General features: G+C 53.7%; 1 protein-coding gene across 1 annotated transcript in view; it reads left to right on the top strand.

Annotated features, from left to right (window-relative positions):
* GNG2 (G protein subunit gamma 2) overlaps positions 1 to 8,510 on the top strand; it is a 30,979-nt gene continuing 22,469 nt past the window's right edge. The window contains exon 1 of the mRNA XM_054286915.1: positions 1 to 214. The gene's annotated coding sequence lies outside the window, so the exon portion shown is untranslated. The remainder of the gene's footprint in view (positions 215 to 8,510) is intronic.

Genomic DNA, 8,510 nt, shown 5'->3' with positions numbered 1-8,510 from the left:
GAGCGCAGACAAAGCTGGGTGGGGACTCGCCGCTCGGGGCTGCTGCTGACCACCATCCTCCTCCTCCTCTGCTGCCGCTGCTATCGCGGCCGTGTCCCCCCGGCCCTCCCTCCTCCATCCCAGCGCCCGTCCGTCCGTCCGTCCGTCCATCCCTCTGTCCGTCTGTCCGTCCCGCCGCCGCCCACCCCGCGGGGAACCGGGGCACCGCTTCCAGGTACGGAATGGGGGCATGGGAGCACTGGGAGCTCTGGGGACACTGGGAGGGCTGTCACTGGGAGCACTGGGAGCACTGGCAGTGAGAGCATTGGGAGCACTGGCAGGACTGGCTCTGGGAGCACTGGGAGGGCTGGCAGGGCTGGCACTGGGAGCACTGGGAGCCCTGCAGTGAGAGCACTGGGAGCACTAGGAGCACTGGGAACATTGGCACTGGGATCACTGGGAGCGCTGGCGTAGGTGGGGCTGGGCAGGGCTGGCAGTAAGGGCACTGGGAGCGCTGGGAGGCTGTCACTGGGAGCGCTGGGGACACCGAGAAGGCTGGCAGTGGGAGCACTGGGAACACTGGGAGGCTGGCAGCGAGGGCACTGGGAACACTGGGAGTGAGTACTGGGAGCACTGGGGGAAGTGGGAACACTGAGAAGGCTGGCACTGGGAACACTGGGAGTGAGCACTGGGGATCACTGGGAGCACTGGGAACACTGGGAGTGAGCACTGGGATCGCTGGGAGCACTGGGAGCACTGGGAGTGAGCACTGGGGATCACTGGGAGCACTGGGAACACTGGGAGTGAGCACTGGATCACTGGGAGCACTGGGAACACTGGGAGTGAGCACTGGGGATCACTGGGAGCACTGGGAACACTGGGAGTGAGCACTGGGAACACTGGGAGCACTGGGAACACTGGCACTGGGAGCACTGGGAGCGTTGGAATGGCTGTCACTGGGAGTGGCACTGGGAGCACTGGGAACACTGGGAGTGAGCACTGGGAACACTGGGAGCACTGGGAGCCCTGGAATGGCTGGCACTGGGAACACTGGCACTGGGAGCACTGGGAGCGCTGGCGCAGGTGGGGCCGGGCAGGGCTGTCCCCACCCCCGCTGTCCCTGACCCCCGTGGGGACCGAGCCGTTCCCAAACCGGCAGAATTCCCCCAAATTCCGCATTCCCCGCACCCAGGGACACTCCGGGGTCCCGGGGGGTCCCACCCGAAGGTGCTTTGTGCAGCCAGCTCGGGCTCCCAACAAAGGTTGGATTTAAAGGGTTTGATCCTCCTTAATCAGCTGATTTGCCATCACAGGCGAGGCTTTCTCCGCGGATGAATGAGACGTAGTGTTCTTTCTTCCTTGATTTTTTTCTTTTTTTTTTTTTTCTTTTTTTGTAATCACGGGAAGGAAGGAAGGAAGGAATGGGGAGATTTTCCCGATCCCAAATCCCTGCAGCAGCCTGTGCTGGGATCAGCCCCAGCCTGGCTTGGGGGGGTTTGGGGGTGATGTCCATGCAGGTCCATCCCCACAGCCATGTCCCTCTCCTTTCTATCCCAATCCGTGTTTTCCCAGCTGTGCTTTGGGTGAAGGATTCCCGGGAAAATCTCTCGAGGAAAACCGGTCCAGGGCTGGGAGGGGAGAATCCAGGAAAAAACTGACACAGGGAGGATTTGGAATAGAAATTAGGGGGAAATTCTGGACTAGAAATTGGGAGGAAATTCCTGGCTGTGAGGGTGGGCAGGCCCTGGCACAGGGTGCCCAGAGCAGCTGGAGCTGCCCCAAATCCCTGGAATTGTTCCAGGCCAGGTTGGACGAGGCTTGGGGAAGGTGTGGATGGCAGGGAGTGGGATGGGATGGGCTTTAAGGACCCTTCCCACCCCTGTCAGAGCCCCCACGATTCTCACCTCCTTGGTGGAAAATGATTTATATTTATTAAATGATTTAAGGCCAGTCCTGAGGCACAGCCATACCCCCTCATTAATCAATCGCTAATGAGCTGCTAATGAACTTAGAGCGCGGTGCCCGAAGGGCAGGGGCTGGGAGCAGCAGTGATCTGCCTCCGCTGCTCTTATTTCTTTCCCCATTTCCTGCTGCTCTCATTTCTTTTCCCATTTCCCCCAGTTGCTCCCAATCCATCATCCCTCCTGGAGAAGGGGCTGGGGCCGTGTGGATGGGTGGCAGCAGGCTGCAGCCAGGCACGGAGGATTTTTCCTCATAACTGGATTTCCCTGGATGCAACTGGAGCATGCAGATTTTTTAATCCTCTTTCCAACCATATGGCCGCTGGCTGCGTTGAAATATGACTCAATTAATTATCGCCAGGAAAGCCCTGGGGCCAAGCCTTTCTCTGGGAGGGGGTTTGGAGGGTTCTAAAGGGGCTTTTCCCACCCTGTTTTGTGGGATTCAGGGATGGGCTGATCCCTATCCCACCCCACCTTCTGTGCTGGCCCTACAAGGCCAGGCATGGCCCCAGCTGCTCCTTGGCACCAATTTTGGGGCTTTTTTAGGCATTTCCAGCCTCGGAGGAGGAGGGAGGGGTGATGCTTGATGCAATGTGCTGCTGGCTGCTCACCTGGATCTGTTATCACCTGGATAACGCCTGGAGGCAGCCTTGTCCCCAAAATGGGATATTCCCACCTTGGGAGGACCTGTGGTCTCTCCACACGTGCCCATCCCCTCTCCCAGGCTCCCTGCGAGCTGCCAGCTTTGCTCCCAGTGGATAATGCACCAGCATGAAGCATCTCGTGGGGTTTTCTCCTTGGTGGGGCACATTTTGCGTCTGGGGGAGGAGATAACTGGGGCTGCTTCAGGGCATGGGGGTTCTCAAGACCAGGAGCAGGCAATCCTGAAGGGAATCCCATGGATTGATGGCTGCAAGCTGGTCAAGAAGCATATTTATATTTATATTTATGATTTATAGTTATAATTTTATATTTATATTTATATTTATATTTATATTTATATTTTATGGGGTTGTATCATTAATAATAATAATATTATTACTGTTATTACTGCTATTAATGCCCAATATCCCCTGCTGCTTTTGCCACCCCATGCCAAGTGGAAAATGCAACATAAACGCAATTTTCCCGGGGTGGGCAGTGCCAATCGCACCCGGCAGCCCCGCGGATGCTCCCGCTGGAATTCCAGGGGCTCCTGAATCCCGGTGAGTCACCGAAGGAGGACAGGCAGGCGCCGGCTGTTTCCATAGTAATTAGGGCTGGAGAGACGGTGCTGGAGCCCCATGGACCCTCCTTGTCCCCAAAAATCGCTGCCGGGTGCGGCTGTCCCGCTCCATCCCACCCATCCCATTGGGATGCTCCAGGAGGGCACATCCAGGACCCTCCCTCCCCCTGGATCGCCCCGTTTGGGGCTGGGATTTAGGGATTTACCCTGGAAAAACAGCATTTCAGGCTCGAGGGGCATCAACCCTCAGCGTGGCTTCGCCATGGGTCTCCCTGCTGTGCCCAGAGCGGGATGGGGAAAGCGGGATGGGAAAAGGATTCCTCAGGCTTCAGTTGGCTTAAAATCCTCCCTGGAGCTGTGAGTTCCTGTGCAGGAGCTGTGGGATTTGAGGAGCTGTGCTTTGGGGTAATTTTGGGTGTTTTGGGTAAGAAAGCAGCAGCTGCCAGCTGATGGGAGACGCCCAGCTCTGATTTGATTCCTCTCTGGCTTTGCTCTGGAGCAGGGAAGGAGGGTAAAGAAGGTGTTGAGAGTCAGGGGTGCCAGGAAAATGTCTCCACAATGCCACTGTCCCCAGGGGACAGCAGGGCAGTGCCAGTGTCTGTGCCAGTGACATTTGTCATTGTCATGTCTGCAGCCCAAGGGATTCTGCACAGAAACCTTGGGAGAAACAGGCAGGGCTTGGTCTGAGCCTCCTGAGACTGGAACAATTCCCAGTGCCCAGGACTCCAGAGGAGCCACAGAGATGCTCCAGGGCTGGAGCCAGGCTGGGAGAGCTGGGGGTGCTCACCTGGAGAGGAGAAAGCGGGATGGGAAAAGCGGGATGTGTCCGTGTGTGCTCACAGCCAGCATGGAAGAGGGAGGAACGAGCTGGATTTTCAGCTTTTCTTGCTTTTCAGGCTCTTCTCTTGCTGTTCCCCTTCTCTGGGCTCAGCATCTTCGTGGGGAGCAGCGATGAAACCCCATTCCATGGAAAGGGATGTGGCTGCATCCTGCTCCACTGAGCCAGGGATTTTTTGCCTGTCCTCGCACTGTTTTATTCCCTGCTCAGCTTTCCATGTGCATTTTTCCCTCTGGGTGCCTCATGCATGGTGCAAACCCCCCCACATCCACTCCCTTTGGAGCACAGGAGGGGTTTTGTCCACCCAAATTCCCCGAGGGAATGGCCAGGGGTGTCCTGGTGGGGATGCTCAGGGTGGCTGCAGGGACAGGGCAGCTCTGAGCTGGGCAGGATCCAGCTGGAGGGATTTGGCTCCATGGAAAAGCCAGGATTGCTCCAAACCCCATCCAGGGTGGGGCTGGGATGGTGCTGCTGGGGAGTGGGTGTTGGATCAGGCCAGTGGTTGATTAATTAATTAATGATGCCTTTGATTAGGGATGTGCAAGGGAATCGAGATGCTGGGTGGGCAGGGAGGAGGCCGGGAATGGCAGGAGCAGGGAATGGCAGGAGCAGGGAATCACAGATAAGGAAATCACAAAATGACAGGAGCAGGGAATGACAGGATCAGGAAATCAGGGAATGGAGGGAGCAGGGAATGACAGATCAAGGAATCAGGGAATGACAGGAGCAGGGAATTACAGATCAGGGAATCACAGATCAGGGAATGATGCAGGAGCAGGGAATGTCAGGAGCAAGGAATCACAAATTAGGGAATCAGGGAATGACAGGATCAGGGAATCGCAGATTAGGAAATCACAGGATCAGGGAATCACAGATCAGGAGATGACAGATCAAGAAATGACAGGATCAGGGAATCACAGGTCTTGAATGACAGGATCAGGGAATCAGGGAATGACAGGATCACAGGTCAGGGAATCACAGGGTCAGGCAATGACAGGAGCAAGGAATCAGAGAATGACAGGAGCAGGGAATGACTGGAGCAGGGAATCAGATCAAGGAATGACAGGAGCAAGGAATCACAGGTTAGGAAATCAGAGGATCAGGGAATCATGGAATCACAAATTAGGGAATCCCAGGGTCAGGCAATGACATGAGCAAGGAATCAGGGAATGACAGGAGCAAGGAATCACAGATCAGGGAATCAGATCAGGGAATCAGATCAGGGAGCGACAGGAGCAGGAAATGAATGACAGGAGCAGGGAATGAGAGGTCAGGGAATCTCAAATCAGGGAAGGACAGGATCAGGGAATCATGGAATGACAGGAGCAGAGAATTACAGGATCAGGGAATCACAGATCAGGAAATGACAGATCAAGAAATCACAGGATCAGGGAATAACAGGTCTTGAATGACAGGATCAGGGAATCAGGGAATCACAGGATCACAGATCAGGGAATCACAGGGTCAGGCAACGACATGAGCAGGGAATCAGAGAATGACAGGAGCAAGGAATCACAGATCAGGGAATGACAAGAGCAGGAAATGAATGACAGGAGCAGGGAATGAGAGGTCAGGGAATCACAGATCAGGAAATGACAGATCGAGAAATTACAGGATCAGGGAATCACAGGATAAGGGGATCAGGGAATCACAAATGAGGGAATCACAGATCAGGAAATGATAGATCAGGAAATCATGGAATCACAGGATCAGGGAATGACAGATCAGGGAATGACAGGGTCAAGGAATCATAGGTGGCTTGGGTTGGAAGGGATCTAAGCAACCATCTGGGATGGGCTCAGATGCAGCCATGCTGAGGCTGGAGTGTAAAATCCCTCACCTCCTGCATTTCACGTGGGAATGATGGACTCCAAGCACCAGGATCAGTGGGAATAAAAAATAAATCCCTTCAGAAATGACATTGGGCCAAGCCTTGAAAAATCAGCACCTTGCAGCTGAGGCAGCCTGGATGATTCCTGGGAAGCAGCAGCTGCACCAGGACCTGCTTATCCTCCCAAACACAATTAGTTTTCACCTTATCTCGTCCTTCCCTGGCTTTTCACTCAGCACTTTCCTTCCCCTCTTGTCTGTCATCATCATCCTCGTTAGAGCCCGGCTTAATTAGTTTATCCAAGGGAAGCTCTGGTGGTTGGAGCTCTCTGCTGCTCTCCTGCAGGTTCCTGGGCTGCAGGTTGGTTATTCCAGGGGTGCTGCTGGATAAATAAGCTCCTTTGGCTGAGCTGCTGGCTCAGTTTAACAGGTTTATCTTCCTCTCTGCTCTCCCGAGGGCTTTGGGAAGGAAAGCTGCCTCTGTCCATCCCTTAATGCTCCATAGGAACAGCTGGAAAGGTCCTGGATGGGCACTGCAAGAGGGATCTGGGTGGGGAGGAGCTGCCCTTGGAGCTCCTCAGGGATTTGTGCTCATATAAAATCCCCCAAAAGGGGGAAATCCTTGGCAGAGCACGGGATATTCCCACTGCAAACCCCTCGGTGTTCCTGGGGTCACAGCTGCTCTTCTGGGGGGCCAGGGGGACAACCCCAGCCCCAAAACCTGGATGCTTCCTGCTGTTCCTGCTGCCATGCCCATCCCTGCAGGCAGAGGGGACCACGGGGACATCATCGGTGCCCTGTGTCACCACCCCCTGATTCTGGCACATCCCCAGAGTAAATCCGTGCTGAGTGTGAAAAACGCCAATCGCCTGTTTTTAAAATGTTAAAAGTTTAATAGTAATAAAATGGTTATAAAAATAGGAATACAATTAGAGTAATAATAATTTGGACAGTTTGGACTAGGACAATATAAGACAATAGAAACAAAGAGTTATGGATGTCCGGGTACCTTTTCTGGGCAAAACAAGCCCAAAGAAGGACACACATTAGCAGAGGATTTACCCTTAAAAGCACCAGCCTGTTGCATATTCATACAGCTCATCCATGATGCATAAATTCCATTCAACCACAGGATTCTGTCTGGGCAGTGTCAGCTTCTTCCTCTGACTCTTGACAGTGCCTTCGATGCAGGAAGAAGTTAATTTCTCCTGAGAATGGAGCAATGAATTCTCTTTCTCTGAAAGATTCAGGTGTCCTGTGGCTGCTATCTCCTGTGGCTGCAAGTCCTTTCTTTAAAAAAAGTATCTTACATAGAATAGTTTCCATTTTAACATTTTGTTATAACCTAAAACTATATTTAACACACTACTTAAGAGAATTAACACAGCATAACTTTCTAACACAACACATATAATATTCATTTGAATATTTGCAAAAAGCCAATCATCAAATACATGCATTTTTCACACTGAGGATCCCTCTCTTCCCTCTCCTCCTGCCCCTGCCTGGGTAGGAAGAACCCCGATGTCCCCAGGGCTGGCACCTGCAGGAGAAGGGTGACACTGCTAATTCATGGTGGGTTCATGTGCTAATTACGGTCATTAAGGTCATTATGGTCATTAACGTTCGGGTGCTGCTGTGTTTCTCGTGCCAGAAAATTGTGGAATCGGAAAATCCCTCTCAAATCTCCAAGCGCAGCCATTCCCACCCATGTCCCCAAGTGCCACCATCTCACAGGGCTTTTCTGTCCCTCCAGGGGTGGGGACTGAAATTCCTCTGCAATTTTTGCCAATTCCTTTCAATAATTTCTTTTTCCTTGTTCCTTTTCCCAAGGAGCAGACGTGGTGCTGAGCCAGGGAAGAGCCACCACGGTGGTGGTGGCACCTTGGGGACAGGCAGAGTGTCCCTGTGCAGCCCCCAGAGCCTGCAGGGGTGAGGAGGAGCTGTGTTTGCCCATCTGGGCTGTGTCCCAGAGGACAGACTAGGAGCTGGATGAGGTTCAGGAATACTGAGCCTGTTGGAGCATCCCCTGGGATGGCACAGGGAGCACTGCCAGGTGTCCAACAGGCACAGTCTGGGGTGAGCTGAAGGGATGCTGGGAGGATCCTTCAGGTTTAAAATCCTCCTGGAGCTGTGGGATTTGAGGAGCTGTGCTTTGGGGTCGTTTTTGGGTGTTTTGGGTAAGAAAGCAGCAGCTGCCAGCTGATGGGAGATGCCCAGCTCTGATTTGATTCCTCTTTGGTTTTGCTTTGGAGCAGGGAAGGAGGATAAAGATGGTGTTGAGAGTCAGGGGTGCCAGGAAAATGTCTCCACAATGCCACTGTCCCCAGGGGGACACCAGGGCAGCACCAGTGTCTGTGCCTGTGACATTTGTCACTGTCGTGTCTGCAGCCCAAGGGATTCTGCACAGAAACTTTGGGAGAAACAGGCAGGGCTTGGTCTGAGCCTCCTGAGACTGGAACAATTCCCAGTGCCCAGGAGCCCAGAGGAGCCATGGAGGTGCTCTGAGGGCTGGGAATGTTCCCTGGAGAGGAGAAGGCTCCAGGGAGAGCTCAGAGCCCCTGGCAGGGCCTGAAGGGGCTCCAGGAGAGCTGCAGAGGGACTGGGGACAAGGACAGAGGGACAGGACACAGAGGACAGGGATGGATGGGAGATTGGGAATTGGGAATCTCTGCTC

The sequence above is a fragment of the Melozone crissalis genome, unplaced genomic scaffold (genome assembly GCF_028551555.1).
Source record: "Melozone crissalis strain CALT ecotype California unplaced genomic scaffold, PUWL_Pcris_2 ptg000056l_1, whole genome shotgun sequence".
NCBI classification, from domain to species: Eukaryota; Metazoa; Chordata; class Aves; order Passeriformes; family Passerellidae; genus Melozone; species Melozone crissalis.
This window is presented reverse-complemented; position numbering and strand designations above follow the sequence as displayed.